Consider the following 24177-nt stretch of genomic DNA (forward strand, 5'->3'; position numbering starts at 1 on the left):
CCCAGCTGTTTAAACTAAGATATTTTTCAAAGGGCAAAATGTAACTGGCTTTTAGTGCCCTTTATAAATGGACCACCTGAGGCCATTCTGGGGTGCTACCATGTGGAGTTAGAGTGTTGTAGCAATTATTCACTCATTTCAATATCAGGCATTTAACAATTGTACTTTCTGCATGACAGCGATCAATACCTGAAGCTCCTGATTTCTTGGTCCCTGCTCACGCATTTATTGCCACGGAGACAACTCACACTGATTAAAAACTCCAAGCTATGTGATGATCGCCAGACTACATTCTAAGTTAATGTATAGCTGAGATATTGGGAAGGCATTCTAGGCTGTGAGTTGAAGTGCCAACCAGTGGGTTAACTTCAAGCAATGTAATGAAATGTGAAATGAACATTCACCTCTGTCTTTGCACTGTCTAGTATTATTGTGGACTATTACTTGTATCATGTGATATTTAGGTAGTGAATCCAAGTCATACTGCCAGCCATGCTGTTTCTTATACTAACTTCAATGACATGCAGGGGTCATGTCGTTAATTAGATTCTGTGTCAAAGTGTGGTACAGGTATCAGTGCTAGGGCAGCAATTATTTACAATATATAACTGCTTTGGATGAAGAGAGTGAATGTACAACAGCCATGTTTGCTAACACAAGAATAGTTGGAAGAAAAGTGGTAAGAACGACACAGAGACATTTTTTAAACTATTTGTTCACAGGATGAGGGCGTCCCTGGCTAACCCATCATTTATTGCCCATTCCTATTGGGCCAGAGGTCAGTTATGAGTCAAACACATTGCTATAGGTCTGGAGTCACATGTAGGCCAGACCAGGTAAGAATGGCAGTTTCCATCCCTAAAGCTCATTAGAGATCCAGGTGGATTTTTTCCAACAATCAGCAATGGGTTTATGGTCATCATTAGATTCTTAATTCCAAATATTTATTGAATTCAAATTCCACCATCTGCTGTGATGGGATTTGAACATTAGGTTCTGGGATTAACAGTCCAGCAGTAATAACACTCAAGCAGAATGTCATTTATATAGAGAAAGGTACAGAAATCTTCAGGAAACTGGGATTTTGGAGTCCTCGTGAATTAATTACAAAAAGCTTGCATCCAAGCTCAGCAGATCATTAAAAAGGTAAATGAAATGTCTGACTTTATTTCAAAAGAGGCTGGTGAATGAAAATAAGGAAGACTTTTAAAACTATACAGGTCCGACCACAGCTGGAACCCTGTGGACTATTTGGCCCTCCTATTGACAGAAGGTTATGTTAACATTGGAAGAAGTTCAGGGAAGATTCAGTGGGCTGATCCCAGGTATGGAGGGACTATCTTATGAGCAGAAACCTGAATGAGTTGGGCCGTTAGCCACTGGAATTTAAAAGAATGATAGGTGGCTTTACTGAAACATACAAGATTCTTTGGGAATTTACCATGGCAAATGTGGAAAGGTTGCTTCCCCTGTGGGAGAGTCTAGGACTAGAGGGCATAATCTCAGAGTAAGGGGTCGCGCATTGAGATGAGGAGTGATTTCCTCTTTCAGTAGGTAGTAAATCTGTGCAATATTTTACTGCAGAAGGTTGTAAAGGTGGGTTTATTTAGTATATTCAAGGCTGAGATAAAAAAGATTTTTAATAAATAAGAGAATCAAAGATTATGGAAAAAAAACAGGAAAACAGAATTGAGGATTACCAGAGATAATAGGAAAACTGCAGGTGCTGGATATTCCAAGATAACAAGGTGTGGAGCTGGATGAACACAGCAGGCCACGCAGCATCAGAGGAGCAGGAAAGCTGACATTTTGGGCCCAGACCCTTCATCAGAAATGGGGGAGGGGAAGGGGGTTCTGAAATAAATAGGGAGAGGGGGGAGGCAGATCGAAGGTGGATGCAGTAGTGGGAGGGGAGTTATTGAAGCTTGTGAAATCCACATTGACACCATTGGGCTGCAGGGTTCCCAAGCGGAATATAAGTTGCTGGCATCATTGTGGCACTGCAGGAGGCACAGAATGGACATGTCATTTGAGGAATGGGAGGGGGAGTTGAAATGGTTCACGACCGGGTGTGGTGGGGCTGGAAGGGAGTGTGGAGCGGACAAGGGAGTCAGAACCCTCTTCCCCTCCCCCATTTCTGATGAAAGGTCTAGGCCCAAAACATCAGCTTTCCTGCTCCTAAGATGCTGCTCGGCCTGCTGTGTTTAGCCAGCTCTACACCTTGAGGATTATCAGGTCAGCCATGATGTTGTTGAATGACAGAGCACACTCGATGATCCGAATGGCCTGTCTCTGCTCCTACAACTTATGTTATTATTAAACAGAACTTTTCTGAATTATACAATGGGCAGTCATGAGCAAGTACATTTTGTGAATGTTTGCAAATTATGCTTGAGCTGTTACTCTGGGTATCTGTGGCTGAGTGGGTCATAGTCTTGTCTCTGAGTCATAAAATTCCAGGTTTGAGCCCTACTCCAGCGGTTGGATACAAGGCTCACAGCTAATGCTTCAGTGCAGTACTGAGTGACTGCTGCAATGTTGGAGGTCTCTTCTTTCAGGTGAGACATTGAACCAAGGCCGCTTCTGCCAACATGCATGTTTATAAAAGATGTCATGGCATATTTCCTTAAGATCAGGAGAGTTATAACTGGCGTCCAGGTCAATAATTGTATCTCCAGCAAAAATAGGTTTACTGTGGCACCTTGCCTACTTGTCGGTAGCTATGGCTGCTGTTAGCAGTATTAAGATACTACAAAAGTCCCATATCCACATGCATATTACCTTTATCAATGTGTTCAATGCAAAACGCCAGTCTACAGTATATTCACTCTCTGTTTCCTGCCTTTTATTCTCATAACGTGCAGCCTTACAAAACACTGTCAAAGGCAGACTTTTACTTGAAGAAGGAGCAGTTATAAGATTTTTGGCAGAAACAGAAAGTACTGAATCAATACAAGTTCTTCTTTTCTGTTTGAACACAAGGGCGGGAGGACAGAATTGCTCTGAACAGTATTTTGCTCTTAGCAAATTGGCACTTGATTTTCACCACACCCGATCTTCACAGCACAATTGTTCAAACTGTTTCTGGAGTCTAGATTTCTAATCTCACTGTCTCTTTCTCATTGAAATTAAAAACAAATCCTGGCGATATTTTCCACATCTATGGAAAATAAAAAGCGGAGCAGTATAAAACTGATGGAGGCCAATTTCTCTCCAAACCATTTATACAATATCCTCTCACTTCCTCCAGTTTTTCAGAAGATGATAGTGCAAGCTGGAATAAAACTTCACAAATGTCAATAGCCTTCTGCTGTATCGTGTCCAAACAGATTTTTTTCTCTCTTGTTTTCTCATTTAATTTCTATGTTTTTCTCCTGCAGGCCCAGTTATAATTCCGGTGGCTTCCAATGTAAGATAATGACCCAACTGGGCATGCAAATCCGAATGGTGAGTGTCAATAGGTGACTGGGAGAGTGTGGATGTCCAGATATCCAATCCTGTCCTCAACCAGTACTCATTCCCATATAACACACATTCCCATGTTTTCAGGAAGGAGTTGTCAGATGCCATGAGCACTGAGCATCATCCTCTCTTAAAGTCAGACGATATATATGGTTAAAATTGTTAGTGTTAGAATTGTAATAATACGCTGAGTGCCATGTTAATTTTACAGTGCCATTTAATTTGACTGTTTCACTTCGTGGGGTACCACAGTTTAATGTATTTTGTTTACATTTCCACAGAATAATGCTTTAGATCATGTGGCTAATCATGGATACTGCATAATAGATCCCTAATCCACTGCTGTGGGCCTGATCAAGGGGCTGTGCACTGAAGATTTGCGGTTTCAAATAAGCCTGTTGGACTATAACCTGGTGTCATGTGACTTCTGTGATTACAAGGTGTAGAGCTGGATGAACACAGCAGGCCAAGCAGCATCAGAGGAGCAGGAAGGCTGACGTTTCGGGCCTAGACCCTTCTTCAGAAATTTTCTTCTTCTTCGGAAGTCGTGTGACTTCTGAGTTCTTCCACCCCAGTCCAACACCAGCACCTCCACATCACAACCTAAATGAATTAGAATTAGGTTTATTATCACGTGTTCTCAAGTAAAGGAGTAAAGTGAAATGTTTACAATATTGCTCCACATGGTGCCATTCTAGGTACCTTGAAACTTTGCTATCAGTAAACATAGCAGAGGCTGAGGATTGAATTTGGCATTTTCCTGCTCTGCATGGCTCAGTAACACAATAGACAATGTAATTGTCTGATTCACAGATCTGTAAGAGGCCACTTTACATTTACAGATCAGAACAAGTTACTTCACACAGCAGGTGGTAGAACTGTGTCAGACATAATACCATTTCAGATTCATTTTATCAAAGAGGCTTTTCTTCTTGGTGTGACAGGGTGGGGGAGAGTTGACACCTCATGAAGGCGAATGTAAGAAAGTGTTTTTTTTCTGAATTTGTTTGCATAATTTTTACATTGAATAATTGTGCGAGCAAACCATAAGATGGTATTCTGAGCCATATTTCCCTCGGACACAAGTATTGGAGTTGAAAAGTCATAGGAAATTTTCTGAAGTGATGCTTTGAGTCCTTAAGTTGTGGGAATTCTCAGTCAAATAGCTGTTTCATTAACCAAAGTATTTCAAACCTTTGTAAGGTAGCTACATCAGTTAAAATATGCCACTGGAGGGAAAACTCACATTATTGGAAATTAGGCTGTGCAATAAATAAAGGTGACAATTGAAAAGTTGTGGGAATTCAGAGGTGAAACACTAGACCTGACAAAGATTAACAATCACCCGTTTAATGTCTTCCAGACACAACTGCATCTTCCATTTCCTGGCAGCAGGTGTTCCACATCTTTTAAGGGAGTAATGAATCATTATAATAGGTAACAAAGTGTGAAGCTGGAGGAACGCAGCAGATCAGGCAGCATCAGGGGAGCAGGAATACTGACGTTTTGGGTCGGGGCCCTTCTTCTTTCTGAAAGTTGACATTTTGAGTCAGGACCATTCTTTTTTCTGAAGAACGGTCCCAACCAGAAACGTTAGCTTTCCTGCTCCTCTGATGCTGCCTGGCCCGCTGTGTTCCTCCAGCTCCACACTTTGTTATCTCAGACTCCAGCATCTGCAGTTCTTGCTATCTCTTAATGAATCACTATCTTATTTCACAAACAGAAGTTGCCAACTTGCTAAAACTAAGTATCTACTCTGTGGTAAGCAAAATATACAGGCAGATCTGGGATAGATCATTGTCTGAATAATCTTTTGGGTCAGAAACAACAAATGTTGGCAGTTCATTTATTGCTATATAACGAATGCATCCTTCTCCAAAACTTAAGAGACATTTCCGAACACAAAAGGATATGTGCTTCCTCGTCCTGCACCATTTCCCATACTGCTAAACATGAATCTGACTTTTTATCCCTTGGTGCGCCCAAGCAAGAAAGTAGATGATAGGGACAGAAACAACTGTATAATGTGAGAAATCTTATGTATATTTTCAATTGCATTGCAATATATGTTCCTTTGGGATGGATCTAGCTGGTAGCTTGGTTGAGTCAGCAATGGTTGAGTGGGTAGCACCAGTTTCTCTCAGTAACAAAGCTGCAGGCTTAAGTCTCGATAAAGACCTGAGCATGAAGAAACTAAGCTTACACTTCAGTGTTAACATTGAAGGAATGCTTCACTTCAGGAGTTGTCTTTTTTTTTCGGATGAGACTTTAAACTGATACTGTCTTGTATGAGCATGTGCCACTATTTTGAAGGAAAGCTGAAAGAACTGGGGAGGCTACAGTTCTCCCCAGTAGCCTGGCTGGTATTTATTACTTAACCAGCATCATTAAAAAAAAACTTGTGGCTGATAATGGAAACTTGCTATAAGCAAAATTGTGTTGCCTCCATTATAACAGTAACTGCACTCCAAAATTACATAATTGTCTGTGAAGTATTCTGGATATCTAAGGTCATGGCAACACTGCATAAATGCAAGGCTCTTTTTTATTTCCCATCTCTCCATTCTATTGATTGACTACTGCTGGCCCCTGTTAGAGACAGACTGAGAGAGAGGGAGAAAGCAACAGACAGGGAAAGACAGAAGAACTATGTGTCACTTCTTCCAACTCAGTGGGTATCTGAGGCCATGGAGAAGTTAAGTCCAATGCCATGGCAATCTCTTTAGAGAGGAGATATCATAATGACGGAGCAAAACCACTCCTTTTATATTGGATAAATGACACTAAACACCTACTTCCCTGATCGGTAAAGTGATATCTTGCCATTGGTTTCCTTTCGGTTTCTATAAGAAAATCAGTAATCAAACGGGAGACATTTGGAGTTCAGTTCCACATCCTGAAACATTTTACTCACCTTCAACCAGCCACTCACACAACAGAAGTTTTCTGCTTTTTTTCAGACTAGATTCCCTACAGTGTGGAAACAGGCCCTTCAGCCCAGCAAGTCGACACCGTCCCTAGAAACGTCCCACCCAGACCCATCCCCCTATAACCCACACACCCGTGAACACTACGGGCAATTTAGCATGGCCAATCCACCTAGCCTGCACATCTTTGGACTGTGGGAGGAAACCGGAGCACCCGGAGGAAACCCACGCAGACACGGGGAGAATGTGCAAACTCCGCACAGTCAGTCACCCGTTTTCTGTTTCATCTGCAATATCAAAGGATACCTTTTCAGACATTAGTTCACAACTTTGAACTGGAGCCAAAGAAAGATCTGAGAAAAGGCTGCCTTTTGTCAATGCCTTGGGATTCCAATAGCTGTTCTCACACCCTGTCACCTACACAAATGCACACATCAGCTTTTACAAGAAAGTCTTTTGTTTTCTTCATATACAAGCAGAACATGATGGACAACAATATTATTGTGGATGTTGATGTCCATCGTGTTGGTGAGTCCTGCAACAGTTAACCTTGCCAATACTGGATTGGGTGGTAAGCTTGGGAAAAAGAATTGATTGGTGGATTGGAGCCAGGTGAACGTGAATCCACACCTTTCAACATCTCAGTTCTTTTTAATTAATGTCAATCTCTCTTTGCCAAGTATCAGAGGCAATGATCTGAAGACCTGGATCATGGTCCAATGCCAAATCTACAAACGGAAATATCAGGAGAGATATGATACCGTGCAAATGAATGATAGTCAGAGATGCCAATATTGGTATTTCCGACGTTAAAAAATGTTATTTGCCTCACAAATAAGCAGATCAAAATATCAGTATTAAAGACTGCAAGAGACGTTATTGCTTGTTCAATTTCACATAATAAAGCACCCAGTTCCTGAGAGTCTGGGCAGCCTATGTAAGATCGGAAGGTCTCACAGCAACTCCTACAGGTGCCATCAATAGACATTCACATGCATTTGTTGGATAGTGGATGCCAGCAATTAGCTGGAAGCAGATACCAGGGATTGAGCATGTGCGACTTGTCCAGTCTCTGCATTGAATTACACATGAAACACAAAGCCATTGGAAATTTTTACAGCATAATTGTAAAGGTGACATCTACGAGGTGTGCAGGAATTTAGTAATGTCAGTAGGAGGAAGGTTTATTTCCCATTACCTATAATTACTTTGCCTCAATGGTCAGTGGGCACAAATATTACACGATCTATTATAATGAATCAGTATGATGAGTACAAAATGTACATGATCTCATTTTTCTGAAGCTGTTGAGGGGGCAGGTGATATTGTTAGTGATACCACCTGCATATTGAAATTAGTGTTTGAGGAGGTGATGACAGAGAAGTAACGCCAACGAAGAAGATGCAATAATGGAAATGACAGAGCTCAAAAGAAAAGAATGCAATCTTTTGCTCGACATCATTCGTTCACATAATAAATGGCGGGTAACGCATCAATCATGACATGAGGGAAAAACACTTGCATTACTCCGGGATAACTGCTAATGTTAACGTGTAGAGAACTGCTGCCTGGATGAACAAGGGCAAATTTAATGTTTGGGTACAGGAGAGTTCATTAATCCTGTGCAGAAAAGTTGATGGTTCCACACGATCAGGAGGGAGCTGCAGTCACCCTTCCCAAACATCTGTAAACACAGGTAATATTAGACGTGCAGCATTTTCCCACAAAAGGTAATGACCTTTTGATAAGTTTTTTTATCAAAAATAAATGTTGGCTAGAGTAGCTCTGCTTTCTTCAGAGAGTGCCATAGAATCCTTTCATTCATCTGGCATGTTGGCAGGACCTCAATATGGCATTTCAATGAAAGAAAGCACCTCTAAATTGTCAGCCTAATTTCAAGTCTCCAGAGTTGGACCAGAACTTCCTGACTCCAACCAACTGTTTAATGCCTCAATTTAAAAATCTCATTCTTCTGCTGAGATGTCTCCAGGACTTCATCTCTCCCTACTTCCATAACTTCCTCCCATTCTTCCAGAAACCTGCTTTCTAGTTCCTTGTGCATCCTTCAATTCCTTCATCCACGACACATGGCTGGATGTGCCTTGAGCAATGAAGGTCCAAAATTCTGGAGTTCCCTTCCTGAACCTTCCTGTCCCTCTGCCTCTCCCTTCTCCATTATGACACTCCATGAACTTGATCGCTGAAATCTTTGGCACAGTGTCAACTTCTGACTGACCATATTTCTGCAAAGTGCTTTGGAATATTTTACCACACTAAAAGCATTATATAAGTGCATGTGGTTGTAAATATGAAGAGTATCTGCGTGAGAAATGGACTGCCATATGTTATAGCCATCAGTAAAGTGTGTCTGCATGCCATGTACATGGCAGTGAAGTGGTTTTGTAATCAATGGCCTGTACAGACCTTCCCCTCTTTTAAAGAACATTGAGCCAATAGTTAAATGTTACAGTTAGCAATAATTGCAGGCCTTAAAACTGAAATATCTCAAGTTCAGACCATCCTGCTGCAAAAGGCCTAGAATCCGGACTTCAAAAAGTGATCTTGCGATCAGCATAACCATTGATGTTGCAAAACAAGCATAAACCCTAAGAGGTGTTTCTTTTGCACATGTTTACTTCACTAGAGATGCATCAAAATCATCAGCCATTTTGAAACTGGTAGCTTTTTCATCCCTTGTGTCATTAACATCTTTCAGTAGAGTTTAAATAAGAGCAATGAAGAGACTGGCAAAAAAAATGGAAACCACATTTTTCATGTGACTGGAATCAAAAGAGTGCTGAAATAAGACCATAAGACCATAAGACATAGGAGTGGAAGTAAGGCCATTCAGCCCATCAAGTCCACTCCGCCTTTTAAATCACGGCTGATGGGCATTTCAACTCCACTTCCCTTGCACTCTCCCCGTAGCCCTTGATTCCTTCTGAGATCAAGAATTTGTCGATATCTGCCTTGAAGGTATCCAACATCCCGACCTCCACTGCACTCTGCGGCAATGAATTCCACAAGCCCACACTCTCTGGCTGAAGAAATGTCATCTCATTTCAGTTTTAAACTTACCCCCTCTAATTTTAAGGCTGTGCCCACGGGTCCTAGTCTCCCCGCCTAATGGAAACAACTTCCTAGCGTCCACCCCTTCTAAACCACACATTATCTTGTAAGTTTCTATTAGATCTCCCCTCAACCTTCCAAACTCTAATGAGTACAATCCCAGGATCCTTGGTCGTTCATCATATGTTAAACCTACCATTCCAGGGATCATCCGTGTGAATCTCCGCTGGACATGCTCCAGGGCTAGTATGTCCTTCCTGAGGCGTGGGGCCCAAAATTGGACACAGTAATGTTTAATTTGCACAAACACAAATTAGATGGGAACAGATTCAATGACATGCAATATATCCAACAACCTAGAATGCAAAGTGTAATCAATGGCAGGAAAAAATACGCTCGGGTTATGAAACAACTACACGAGCATACCCTTATTTCATCTTTCTTTCAAACTGGGTCAATCTCTGCAAGTTATTCACACAATATTTTTAATTCTATATTCAACCTAACATACTTAAAGTACATGGACTTGCTGTGCTAAGTAATTTGAGCTGTTCATGGTCTAAGTGAGTCAGGAATGCAAAGATCATCAACCTCTCTAATCATCAATAAGTTCAATTATAAAATCCTGTAACTCCTTTAATGGCTTTGTGTTAAATCTTTTTTATGTTATTAATAATCTATCAAGGCTGTGTAGACTCAAGGTTTTACTTTCTGCTCTGAACTGAGTTAGCTGATCTCAAACAGGGAAGTAGTGGAGACAGTGTGCAATTTGCTTCAACATTCTGTGGAAAATAATTAGCCTCGAATTCCATTTGTGGATTTTGACCCAGTGATTCATTTTAGAACATGTACATGTGGTGGGTACTACTTGAAATCACAATGTGGAGTGGATGTGGTGAAAAGCTTGCCTACATTCGAAATCAAGACTCATCTGTTCAAATACACTCACTTTAGGGCAGTGAGTGCAGAGGGAAATAAAGGGACATGGTATAATTTGTCCTGGAGAAAAGTTCTCATTAGTCTGCAATTTTAAAATGTAACCAAAAAAAAGAGAAACTCATAGAGGAATTTAAAATATTAAATGCTACAGATTAAGTAAAGCCACAAAGTAACTTCAAGGTAAATCATAGTAGAGCCAGAAGCCGTACATTATAAATTAATGAAGATTACATCTTGAAGTGAGATGCATTGTGGAAAATATGCCCCTCAAACATCTTGAATAATCCAGCAGGTCAAGTTGTAAAGCTAAATGCAATGACCTAGATTTTAGAGTCAGAAATGAAAGAATGTCACTCACTACTCTCACATTACTGAACACTCGATGTAAAGACTCAAGAGGATATTTACACTCTCACCAGTATTCAGGAAACAATGCAAGTTTAGAAACATTCTGATCGCACACAGCTTGAAGTATTTACCAACTGTAACCCACTCAGCTACTTTCAAATATCTGCCCAATCTGGGAGGGAAAGAGACCTCACGAGGCCACTGAACTCATGCATTTTTGATTCCAGCTCAGGCGAAAGTACAGCAAATGCTGATGCCCTCAATCAAAAGACTGACCACAGGAGGAAACCTACACCTACCAGCTGGAGGGGGCAGTGGCCAATGCCATGCCCATGCCCCAAACCATAGGCAGCATGACCACCCCAATCTCCTGTGACACTCAGACTAAGATTCAACACAGTGTCACTTGTTTACTTTTGAGTGAGATCCACACCAGGTCTGGATGTGTAGAGCCAATTCTGGTTTCAACTTTTCCATGCATCTCAAAAGAGAACCTCTCATGTCTTCAACTGATTTTGGACATCAATAAACTCACCATTATAGGGAAACCTAACATCCATGAAATCAGTGCCAGATGATGAAGGAATCCAAACAGGCATGAAACTTGTTGAGATGCTGGAAAAGGATTATGGAGTCCTCAAACGACTGGTTCATGACAAGGAGAAGGAGGAAGCAACTTACCTGCCACCTCTAGTGTCAATTGCTCGGAGCAGGACACAGAACGAAAGAAAAATAAAATGATTGTCCTGGCCTGACAGCAACTGACCTGGATCGTTGCTGATTTTGGTGATGACTGTCATCGTTGTGAAAGATGTGCTTTGTCAAAGCAGGAAAGTGACTTCAACAGCCCCCTCCTCCCCCCTCCCCCGGCACAGACTCCTGGACACTAAGAGAACTCTCGACCTGATTGTGGGCCCAGTTGTCAATGAAAAAGACCTTCAATAAATCTTCAGGTCCTTAACCCCAATAGTTACGGGACTGAGCACATTTACATACTCTCAGGTGTCTTCACCAAGTTCCCACAAGCCATTCCCACCCATGACCATAATGTCTCAACTGTAGCTAGAGTGATAGGGAGGGTGGTGGTGAAGTCACTTTCCATATTGGATTCACTTTGCTCATGGTTGGATCTTAGAGGACAAGCTTCTACAGGGGCTTTGCAAGGTCCACAGCAGTACAAAGAACCACACCACCCCCTCTCATCCAGAGGGCCATGCAAACAAATCACCCGTACTCTGCACGACCATATGTGTACCATGCCTCCAGAGTGACCATGAACGTGGCCTGAATACTTTCCGGAGCTGGATTATGCTTGTAACCATGCTCCTCTCTCATCCCCAGACTATACTCCACACTGGCTCTTCTTAGAGGAGACTTTGTCTGTCGTGTGGATCCATTCCTTAGGTTCAGCGCATCTACAGATGGAAATAGCCAGGTCAGTGAATGGATAACTGAGCACTGCATGAGGCTAAACCACACATTTGAGCTGGTGTCCAATAAGACCGAGGAGAACCACTGAGAAGATAAACATAAAACAGTTCGCAAGGCTGACAGGTTTGATCTTCCAACTGGTTCAAAGTGTTCCTCTGAAATGGGAATATTAGGGGATGGAATAAGATACAGGATTTGTCAGACCCTCAATATCACGGCCTTGTCAAACAATTAGACTCATCTGTGTTGGTGAATAATGGGAGGGGAATGGGGGGGACCAGTGTCAGCAAATGGTTCCCTGAGAGGTGTTGTACAAGGTAAAGAGTTGCTGGATGATGTGAAGGCAAGCAACTCACTCTGTGGCACGATGGAACTTGTACGCATGGGTGTGCAATGGTTCCAGTGAGGGACAGTCAGATCATGATGCGATTCCTGAGTGACTTGTGCCTTGTGATTGCAGAGATACACCTGGTACACAAGATTCCCACCTTGGAAAATGGTGCAGGGAGGACCTGGAAGGAGGCAGAAACTGAATCAACCAGTGCTGCCCATGAAATGATGACTAGATCTTTGACTGCCCAATGTGGGTGCTTGGGCATACATCCTGGCTCATGTGGAAGGTACTGGTACAGATAAGAAGCTGAAAGCACTCCATTGAGCAAATGCTGAATAATACCCTCACCCTGACCAATTGCCCAGATCAGGAATGCAAGAAGAAAACGTAGCCATTAATGTGGACTTCAGTATTCTAGCCATCGTTGTATAATTGAACTGACTAATCATGCTCCTGCTTAGCACATTGTGTCTCTGTGATAACAAAGTGTGAAGCTGGGGGAACACAGCAGGCCAAGCAGCATCTTAGGAGCACATGTTCCATGGCCTGCTGTGTTCATCCAGCTCCACGCTTTGCTATCTCAGATTCTACAGCATCTGCAGTTCCCATTGATCGCATTGTGTCTCTGTGTTGTGTGTAATTGCCAGAATGATTGGTTTCAAGCAGTGTGTAATTGGGCTTTCAGCTGCAGGTGGCAGCAGTGAGGGAGGGCAGGTGAAGCAGTTGAACACTCTCACTGGGTAATGAAAGAGTTTCTTTGGAGTAATGAGTGCTGATGGGAAAGGAGAGTAGCTAGACAAAGGAATTCTTCAAGCCAATGTAAACTGTGATCATCCCATGTACATGGTGTATTATTTGTATCTTATTCCCCTTGTTTTTTGTGACCTGATGCCATTTGGAACAAAGAACCTTTGCTCCATGTTTTGTGGGCTTTCTGTGCAGTCAAATCTCATGTTCCACTCAATAGTTTTTTCTGTCTTTCAAATTATTCTAACAGAACAAGATTTCTGCAAATTTCATATACTGAATGTAAATATAAAGAAATATTGTGCAACAGTAGAATTTTATTTGGTTCAAAATGTATGTGTTTTTTCTTCCTAGATTTGTCCTGTCCTTCCTAACAGTATTGATACTTCCTTCAGTTAGCAATTGAAGCGTGTGAGATTTCTTCCAGTGCCTTTCCCAAATGATCATTTTGCCTTTTGGAGATATTACTGGAAGGATAACAAGTCTTTCAACACCAACAGCAATGTGACCAAAACTAATTCTTCCCTCATTTGATTAGTGATGAGGATTATTGGTTGGATGCAAATGAGTTGCATTTGAGGCTCGGATTCTGTCCCTTTCTTAAATCAAGGTGCTGAAGATGATTTGTTATGTCTCAATTAGGTGTCCAATTGACATCAACTGATAAGTTGCAATTAAAGATCTTTCCAGGAGCTGCCTTGTTGAGAAAGCCTCAGAGTCTTCAAGGGAGCACTTAATGTAATCTTCATTACAAATGTCCACAAAGTAAATAGGTGCTACATTAGCACCATCAGCAGTTGCTCTATTTGATGCTTTTAGCTCACAAATCAGTGGAAAACAATTTCTCAGCTGGAACATTGTACCTACAGAGCTCCTGTCCACATTGTCCTAGCTTCATTGGAGCTGAAAGACCACCTTGGGATGCTCCTCTCCTCACATCTGAATGTCGATAATAATCAGAGAGCTTTACTCCTCTATCAGCTGTGCGCTCTTTATTAAATTGTTGTCGAATGATTCTAGGACCAAAAGACATTGGGGCAGAAGTCGGCCATTCTGTGCATTGAATTCCAACATTCAATGAAATCATGGCTGCTCTGATAATCTTCAAGTCCACTTTCTTGCTTTCCCCCATAACCCTTGATCGCCTTACTTATTAAAGATCTATCATAGACTTAAATACGGCAAAACCCAGCCTTGACAGCCCATTGTGTTTAAAGAGTTCTACAGATTCACAATACATTGAGAGGAGACATTCCTTTTAATTTTTGTCTTATATGGGTGACAATTTTACTGAGATTACCCTGTGGTCCTTGACTGTCTCACAAATGGAAACAACCCTTCCATATGTACTCCCAAAGAATCTTGAATGTTTCAATAAGATCATTTCTCATTCTTCTAAATTCCAATGATTACAGGCCAAACCCCCACAATCTCTCTTCATAAGACAGTCCCTCTAAATCCATATTAACCAAGCGGACCTTCCCTGCACTGTTCCATTGCCAGTATATCTTTACCTAGATAAGGAGCCCACAACTGTTAACAGGATTCCAGTTGTGGTCTGACTAATGCCTTACATAGTTTTAGCAAAATTTCCTGACTTCCATACACCTTGTAATAATTGAAATAAAGGCCAACATTGCATTTGCCTTCCTTGTTACCTGCTGAATTTGTATGCTAGCTTTTTGTGATTAATGAACGAGGATTCCCAAAGCCGGTCAGGGAGGATCAGAGGAGCAGGTAGCTATCCTGCTTTTCTGATGCTGCCCGGCCTGCTGTGTTCCTCCAGCTCCAAATTGTGCTATCTCTGACTCCAGCATCAACAGTTCTTACTGTCTCTGATTCCCAAAGTTGGCTGTGCTGTAGATTTCTAGAGTCTTCATTTAAATAATATGTAGCTGCTTTATTCTTCCTTACGACATACATGACCTTACAGTTCTCCACATGATATCGAATCTGCAAAACTTTATTCTTTCTACTAACATATATAACCTCACATTTCTTCACAAGATATCAAATCTGCCAAGTTTTTGCCTACTCACTTAACTTGTCTCTGCCCCTCTGTAGACTTTGTGCCATTTTCATCACTGGCATTCCCACCTATTTTTGTGTCATTTGCAAACTAAAATACATTCACATTCCTCAGCCAAGTCATGAACAGACTATATATATAGAGAGAGAGAGAGAGAGAGAAAGAGAGAGCAGGATGAACACTGCAGGCCAGGCAGCATCAGCATCAGAGGAGCAGGAAAGCTGACATTTTGGGGTCAGGACGCTCCTTCAAAAATGCCTGCCATCATTACCTGTTCTAGCCTAACTGCAACCCGCAGCAAAGTGGTTGACTCTTAACTGCTCTCTTGCCATTTAGGGATGAGCAATAAATGCTGACTTAGCCAGCAATGCTCTTGTCCTGTGAAAGAATTTTTAAAAATTCCAAATGCTCTGCTATTAGTAGATTCTAACATTTTCACAATAACAGATAATAATCTAAGTGGCTTCGAGTTTTTTTTTCCCCTCTTTTTAAGTAAATGTGTTTCACTTGTAGTTTTCCAATTCTCTGGGACTTTTATACAGTCTAAGGTTTCTTGAAAGATTACTACCTTTGCATCCACTATCTCTGTAAGTCATCTTTTCATATCCCATCGGTCCAGGCAATATCTTAAGATACATCCAATCAGCCCAGACAAGCTTTCAGCCTTTGGCACCATTTAGTTCCTGAGCACTTTTTCTCCAGTGATAGTTGTTGGATTTAATCCCTCTCCTCCTTTTGACCCTCGATTATTTTGTAATTTTGGAACACTATCTTCACAGTCTTTTACTGAGATGATTGATGCAATGTATTTATTCAACCTTTCTGTGCAATTTCCTGGTTTCTGATTATTATTTCCCCAGCCTCATTCTCTAAGAGGCCAATGTTTGCTTTGGTCTCTAATCAGATTAATGTCAGAGACTGCTTTAAACTATATCTAATCTGATTATACCATAAGGGACTTGGTTGAGGAAAGACAGAAAAACTCAGGATCTTGAACAGGGCAGACCTGTTACTGCAGGTCTCCAATGTTCTTTGCAACAATGTCTAATTTACTAATGTAATTAGTACCTGGTTGGCATCATGCAATAAACCGCATTTTGTTTAAGACAATAGCCTCATCTCATTAAGACTCATTACTAGTTTTCGCCTACAACTGCAAACCAATTAGGCTATTGGAAGCAATTAAGTAATAGGGGACAGAGGCAGCATACTCGCTCAAGTACAAGCTGGTGATGGTTGGCATTGCATTATGTACAACATAAATTAGCAACAATTTATTGCTTTAAGTGGATATATATTTGATTTGGTTCCTCCTTTCCATCTCAATTTTGTCCCCTGCTCCCTTTCTTTTCCACCCTCTGTAAATATGTTGGTGAAGCCATGGTCACCTCAGTAGCACTGTGAATCCCTCTCCGAGCTAGTTGAGAGGGGTCATTTGGAATAATTACATGAATTCCCTCTCTCCTAGCCACTGAATGTCCTAAATATGGCTGATAGTAAATGGAATATTGTACATCAAAACAACAAAATAGTTTGGGTAATTGTTAATCTTGTTGCCTTGATTTGCATCAATTTTCAAAGCCCTGTGCCTCATTCAAGTTATTTTGAATGTCTGCATGAACATATTCTGCATGTTATAATAATTAACTTTGCATTGACAGTGACTGAATGCAGTGCGATTTAATATGACTCAACCAAGCAGCATTATTCTTCTCAGAGATATAGAGCTGAATTTTTGCCTTCTCCCACTGGTGTGTTTTCTGCGGGGGTGGTTGTGGAGTGGGTATAGAATTCCCTGTATTAGTTTCTGTAATTGGATTTAATTTCTTACTGTAATCAGGCCACAATTTTACAGTGGCACAGGTGAGATTGCTGACCCATCTGTTTTAACCCCACCTGAAGCCAGTATGTGTACAATTCATGACTACATTCTGGCCTTTCCCCGCCCAGCCTAATTTTCAGGCTGGTGGGAGCTGTTCAGAGGAGGGAAAGAATCAAGAAAGTCAACCTGCTCAAGCCTTGGGTGGAAAGGGGCCTTTTCTCAAGTTGGCTAACACCCCTTCCAACCCCAACACAAGATCTGGCCCCTGCAAGTGCTTCCTCTGACCCAGCCACCACACCAGCCTCTCCATTGAGGCCCCATCTCTCTCAGGCATCACATCCTCTTCATGCTTTGAGGAAACCAGGGTGACAAGATTTGCAATCTGGAGCCTACTTGTAGTCCTAGTCCTGTTTGCTTTTGTGCCTGCTGGGATGAGTCAGAAAGGTCTTCTTCCTGGGTGAGGTGCAGATAAACTTAACGCTAACCCTACTCCAGCCAACTAACATTCCAAACAGCCGACGCTAGTGGGCATGCACAGGCTGCTGACTCTTCTGTTTTCCAATGGCACCATCTGAAAAATCCTGCCCAGTTGTAAAACCACTCTAAATACTTAGTAGCTTCCCCAGTGCTTGAAAGAAGAAATGGCACTGTTTTTGTTGTAAAGTTTTCCCTGAAATAGCAACTTTTCACTGTGCTAATTGATGTATGTATTTCCAACATTTATTGATCACTGGAGCACTTACATTCATACAGCGTCTTTCAAAACCTCAGGGTTTTACAGCACTAGTGGCAACCGTTCAAGAATTTGGACAAGTTGTCATTGTTGTGATGTAGGAAGTGCTGCTGCCAGTTTGAACACAGCGGGATGCCGGAAGTGGCATGGCAATATTGACTGGATTATTTAGCCTTTGGTGATTTGGCTGAAGAGTAAATGCTGGCTTCAATGTTGGGGAACTCCTCTGCTCCTGTTCAAAAAATGCCATGGGATATGGTAGAGGGCAAAACTCTGGCAATTGACTAAATTATTCCCACTGTGATTTAAGGGCATAGGTATGTACTGGAGAGTGTGTGAGCAATGGTAAGAAAACTGATCTTTCGTGTAAATGGCGCTCAAAGTTGATCTCAAACTTATGACATTGAAAGATGATAGCTGAGGAATAAATGTATCAAGTATGTAGAATATTAAATTATGCACATAAAGTAATTATGGAATATCACCTCAATATAAACTGGAGACCTTGAATGGAGAGGAAACAAATTCAAATTATTGGCAAGTAAATTTAAACCGAATATTAGGAGTAGAAATTCTTTATGCAACAACAAAGATTAAATATTAACTCTGTTCGTGAAACTGCATGATAAATAAATAAATAAGCAATAAACGGAGTTGTAATCTTTGTGCAGGGCAAGTATACTTTTAAAATGATCATTACTGAATGGGCAAGTACTTTCAATGCATTTAAATTGTCCCTAGAGCTGACTACTTGGTGTCAGTGCTGCCCTCACTAGGACCGCTGTGTACTACAGTATCAATACCGCGCAGCCAATCAGCTCCCCCGATTCCTTAGCATAAATCATTTGTGTCACTGACATTTATTGACGAAAACACTGTTAAGTGGGTTACCTATAAAACAAAAAAAAACAATGTTTCCATTCAGGATTGATTAATCTGCTGTGACCAGCCGGTGGTTATCATTATAAACAAAGTCCAACATAACTTGAAATATTGACATTGTTCATGGAGGTTTGGAGGGTACAAGAGAAGTTTGAGTGAGAATTTGGGAAAGATAATTGGTGTCAGGGAAATCTGGCAAAAGAAATTGAGGACAGGGACAGAAATTCAGTGGTGTGAGCCTTTAGGGCCATTTCTTCATATTAAAACTGATTCCTAACTTACTCCCATTTCTCCAGCAATGCTTCAAATCGTTTCAGAATAGAAACTATCAATGTCAGTCTTTTAAATTCCAACTGAGGCAGATTCCCCAGCCTTTTAAGGCTGAGAGCTCCAAATGTTTACACATTTTATGTCAAACTGAGTGATCTGCACTTACTGATTACTTACTCATTTTCTCCTTTCTCATATAATGTGATGATATTTCCAGTCTTCCAGTGAAAAGACAGCATTCCTGAGTCGTGAGAGCTTTGAATGTGTATAGAACACAGCTATTTCTCTTAGTACTCTTTGGAACCATCAAGTTCTGGAGATTTGTCTATCGTATTTTCGAGTTGAACATACCATTACCTCCAGTTAATCCACTAAATTCAAAGTTCTAATTTATTTTAGGCTCCTTTTTCTCCCACTGATCTTTTCCTCTTCAGTAAAACAAGGCTTCTATTTTCAAGGAAATAACATATTGGATAGAGACAACGGATGTCTCACATGTGTATAAATACACATACATAGTCTTACTCTTGGCTACAACTATGACCATGTGGCATTCCTTTCTTTGTGACAGCCAGTATTTATTAACCTGTGAGCCATATTGGGGATGATTCCACTCATTTGGAATGTCTAAAATGTGTATCCATTTCCCACTTTCTTAGAATAAATGTTATTGCCCTGCTTCGATTATAGAACCTCTTCAACAGTAAACTGTGCTGAACTCCATTGGGATACCACAAATAGGTTCAGTGCCTTTTGGCTATCGAGGGAGTTAACTAACCAGCTCTCGCACTCCTGCGGTAATCTTAGCTGTATTGAGATGCGACTGAACATTGGTGGCAATGGTTTTCTTCAGCAATATTTTCAATAAATGGAACAAGACTTCCTAAGGGCAGTATTTGCAGTGAAATCATAAATGCATTGAGAGGAAAGTGCTTATAATTTTGCTGAAAAAAATCAACCAGAGAAAAACCTTGTCTTTATTTAGGATGCCTTCATGCATAGTGACAGGAGGCAATTTTCCCCACAGCTACAGACAGTAATGAAATGCAGTGGTTAAAAATGGAAGTTGTGAATGCTGCTCCTCTTTCAGATTTCCATAATCATTGACCTGTAAACTTTAGTCCAACCTTTGTCTGCAATTTTTTTCCACGCAAGTTTAAACTTGTATTCCACCCTCCTACTGCAATCATTTTTTTTAAATTGCTGTGGGAAGGGGTGAAGGATACAAAGAACCTCTGTATATTTCTCACTAGTAACAGTGTCCTTCCTGATTCAGAAGATTCTAGGTTCTACGTTTCATCCCACAGACTAGTTGGCAAACTAGTGAAATATCAAGAAACTCTTACACTGCTTGAGGTGCTGTTTTTGGATAAGAAGATAAATAAGGACCTCGTGTGCCCTCTTCTTGAGGTGTAAAAGGTACTCTGTTTCAAGGTTAGAAAAGGGGCATTCTGCTTTCTCTCCTGGCCAATGTTTTTTTCCTTCGGCTTCTAATAACACATTTTCTTTCATCACGTTGTTGTTGGAGCTTGCAATGTACAAATTGGCTGCTGTTTACTGACATTGCAACTTCAGCAAAGTACTTAATTGAGTAAAAATGAGTAAACTAAAAATGTTTTGAGATGTTCCAAAGCCATGAAAAATGTACTTTAAATGCTCCCCCATTTTTTCTTTAGGCAGTGGCCACATTACTTGATCATGGTGGCCTCACGGCCAACTAAGAACAGACTTGGGACTAGCAACTGACCTGGAAAAGGGAAGGAAATATTCTGGGATGTTTCATCACATGACCTCCAATCACCTCTGCCATTCAGTCCCTAACTCCACTTATTTTTAAAAAAATGGTGTTTTGAAATGAAATGCAACACTTCTTTGTCAATTGCTCCATGATGTTTCTCCTGGGTTGCTCACAACAATGTCCAGGAGATTATATTTCAATTCATGGAGACCCCTACAAACTTGTGGAAGATGGAAGCCCTAGACCTGGGACATAGCTACTTATTATGACCCAGATCCACACGAGCAGTGAACCTGTCTCCTAAAGGGATCAATACTTTTCTTCATTGAATGGTGCTTGCAAGATAAACGGAAAGCTGAAATATTGGAGCTGTTGATAACAGATGATTCTTTGCCCTTGGCCACAAATGCTTGTTTTCCGTCCCACCCGCTCTGCCAGCTGATTTCCTGTAATCCTTTCCTGAAGAGCTGCAAAGTGGGATTGAAAATAATGTACAGAACTGGGGATAAGAAAACATATTAACCTTGTTACATATTAAATTCAGAAACTTCTACTGGAGCCCTGAAAGGATTGCACACTAATCCTGAAAGTGATATATTACTTCTCTCAATTATTAGCTGTGCTGCCCCAGAGTATAAAAGTAAGAACCAACACTTACACTGACTTTTCCTGTCCAACATCTTCATTTATTTTGTTTCCTTTCCCCTTGTTGCAGGTTATGTGGCATTCACCAAAGTAGACAACCAGCTTCCAGGCCTCTACTGGTGACGGAGAAGAAAAATGAGACTGATTAAGGTGACTTGCCTCCTACTCTGAAGGATAATATTGAGCCTCTGTGAATGTAATCCCCACCTGTCCAAAAGGGCTGCTGAAATTTCCTGTATGTATTGTTCCATAGGCCTGTATTAACAGAGATCCCCGAGCATTTCCTCTGACAATCCCAAAGGTCCCACTTTCCCCTTTGGGAGACTCAGTCCTCTCCACATGTGTGTCTCAAATTGAGTCATTACATCAAGGCCATTTGGCCCATCAACTCAGCAGCAATATACACAGAATGAGGTCCATCAACAAAAGTCTTCAAGTCAGCATGAATTCAGGCAATGCTATTGAACTTTGTCATCAATTGTATCACAAAAGAGAGTGTCAGAATTTTTACATATACTATTGCTGCACAGAATTTACTTCCTGCTCACCAGTTGGAGGGTTATCAACAAAATGGGAGTGTTTTTACAAAAACAGTACCAGACTGCTGATATCAGGGGAGCCTCTCTCTCCACAGCTGCTGTGGAAAACTACTGCTACTCTTAGCCTAATAAACCTCATGATCAGTTAAATTCTTGTCAAGCTGTAACCTGGTTTAATAATGGACGGTTCAACACATGATGACTGTGTAAAAATTGGTCATTGAGTCAAGATCCAGGAACTTCCTCCCTCACAACATTGTCAGAACACATTTTACGTACAGAGTGTATGTATTCACCAAGAAAGTCTCTCACTTCTCTGAATAGCTAGTAATGGTCAATAAAGTTTTACGAGTGAAATAATAATCAAAGCTTGTTCTGAAATTGTTGCTGAATGTATATTTTATATATATATATATATATATATATATATAAAATATATACATATATATTTTATATATATATATATATGTATGTATGGCCAGCAACATTGCATTCTTCTTGCAACTGAGGCTGTTCTGTGATTATTGAACTGGGAACTCTAACAATGCAAGTGTATTTTTCTGTTTGGATTCAATCTGACTGTAACATTTGTTGCTGCATTACATTGGCTTGTATATTCTTGAGGATTGGCGATTAAGGGGGTCACCCTGATTGTGGTGTTTTAAATGTGAAAAACACTTGATCAGGTAAATATACACCATGGCAAGTGAAAAGCGATCAGAAACCATTTTCAAATTAGAATTCGGTGATTCAAGATCAACATCAGATAATAACTGTTCACATTTGCTCAAGTTTCTATCTTTTTTTATATGGCAGGCAGACAGTAATCCAGGCCTCAGGCTACTATTCGAAGGACTTGGGTTCAAATCCCACCATGGCATCTGCTGCAATTTGAATTCAATGCAAATCAGAAATAAAATGCTCCTGAGGATAGATTGAAGAAGTTGGGACTGATGTCCTTGGACAGAAGAAGGCTGAGAGGAGATTTGATAGAATCATGAATGAGCGAGACAGGGTAGATAAGGGAATCTGTTTTTGCTCGTAAAAACAAAGTCAAGAGAGCATGGATTTGAAGTGATGTTCTGAATAAGCAAGGGTAATGCGGCAAAAAGAAAGACTTTTTCACACAGCAAGCAGTTGACATATGGACTGCACTACCTGGAAATGTTGTGGAGGTAGGTTCAATTGAGACATTCACAAGGGTATTGGCTGATTATTTGATCTGAAACGGTGTGCAGGGATACGGGAAAAAGGCAGGAATTTGGCAATGGAAATGCGCAGTCATGATGAGCCCAGGGGCCCCATTTTGCACAACAACAATATAGTGATTCTTATGGCAACTGGTTAACTACTATCGATTCAGTGATAATGGGAACTGCAGACGCTGGAGAATCCAAGATAACAAAGTGCGGAGCTGGATGAACACAGCAGGCCAAGCAGCATCTCAGGAGCACAAAAGCTGACGTTTCGGGCCTAGACTCTTCATCAGAGAGGGTCTAGGCCCGAAACATCAGCTTTTGTGCTCCTGAGATGCTGCTTGGACTGCTGTGTTCATCCAGCTCCACACTTTGTTATCTTAACTACTATTGATTGTTGTGGAAACCCATTTGGTTCAGTAATGACATCGATATCCATTCGGGAAGGAAATCTGCCATCCTTACCTGGCCAACATATGCCTCATGGCCTATAGCAGTGTGGTTGACTCTTATCTGTCCTCTGGGCAATTAGGAATGAGTAATAGATGCTGGAACTCCTACACCCTATGATCAAATAAAATAAAAAGACAAGTAACTGTTGCCATAAGGATTGACCTTGGAACACACTCTCAGAAACTTTGGCCCAGGAAATCACTGAACCACAATTATAATACCTGACTCATATCCACACCTGGCCAATTGCAGTTTATACCCACCATCCTCTCTTCTTGATTATACAATCCGCAATTATCAAAGGCTTAGTTGCTATTTAAGACATTTGTCACATATTAACAGCATTGTAGCAACTTAACATAAACAAGAAGAGAGATTTTAAACCCTCATTTCAGTGATCAAACATGATTTTGGGCCCTTCTGAGAATGTACTGAAGTGTCATGTAGTCCAAATACCTTGCATGCTCCATTTAAACAGAAAGTCTTTTTGGTGTCTGCTGAAATTCTGAGTTATGTGGGAATACAGCTGCTCGTAAAGACTGTGTGAAGAAGCAACCTTAACATTATCCTGTGGTGTACCATGAGGAATTGGGGTTTACATTTCTTCCTGTCA

General features: G+C 41.0%; 1 long non-coding RNA gene across 1 annotated transcript; it reads right to left on the bottom strand.

The window, feature by feature from the left end:
- Positions 1-3714: 3714 nt before the first annotated feature.
- LOC132210530 (uncharacterized) lies at positions 3715-24136 on the bottom strand. Its single transcript, XR_009446647.1, has 4 exons — positions 24021-24136; positions 23577-23675; positions 21390-21492; positions 3715-4065 (listed from the first exon to the last, which is right to left on the bottom strand). It is a non-coding gene; the product is annotated as an uncharacterized LOC132210530 (long non-coding RNA).
- Positions 24137-24177: the final 41 nt, after the last annotated feature.

The sequence above is a fragment of the Stegostoma tigrinum genome, chromosome 14 (genome assembly GCF_030684315.1).
Source record: "Stegostoma tigrinum isolate sSteTig4 chromosome 14, sSteTig4.hap1, whole genome shotgun sequence".
NCBI classification, from domain to species: domain Eukaryota; kingdom Metazoa; phylum Chordata; class Chondrichthyes; order Orectolobiformes; family Stegostomatidae; genus Stegostoma; species Stegostoma tigrinum.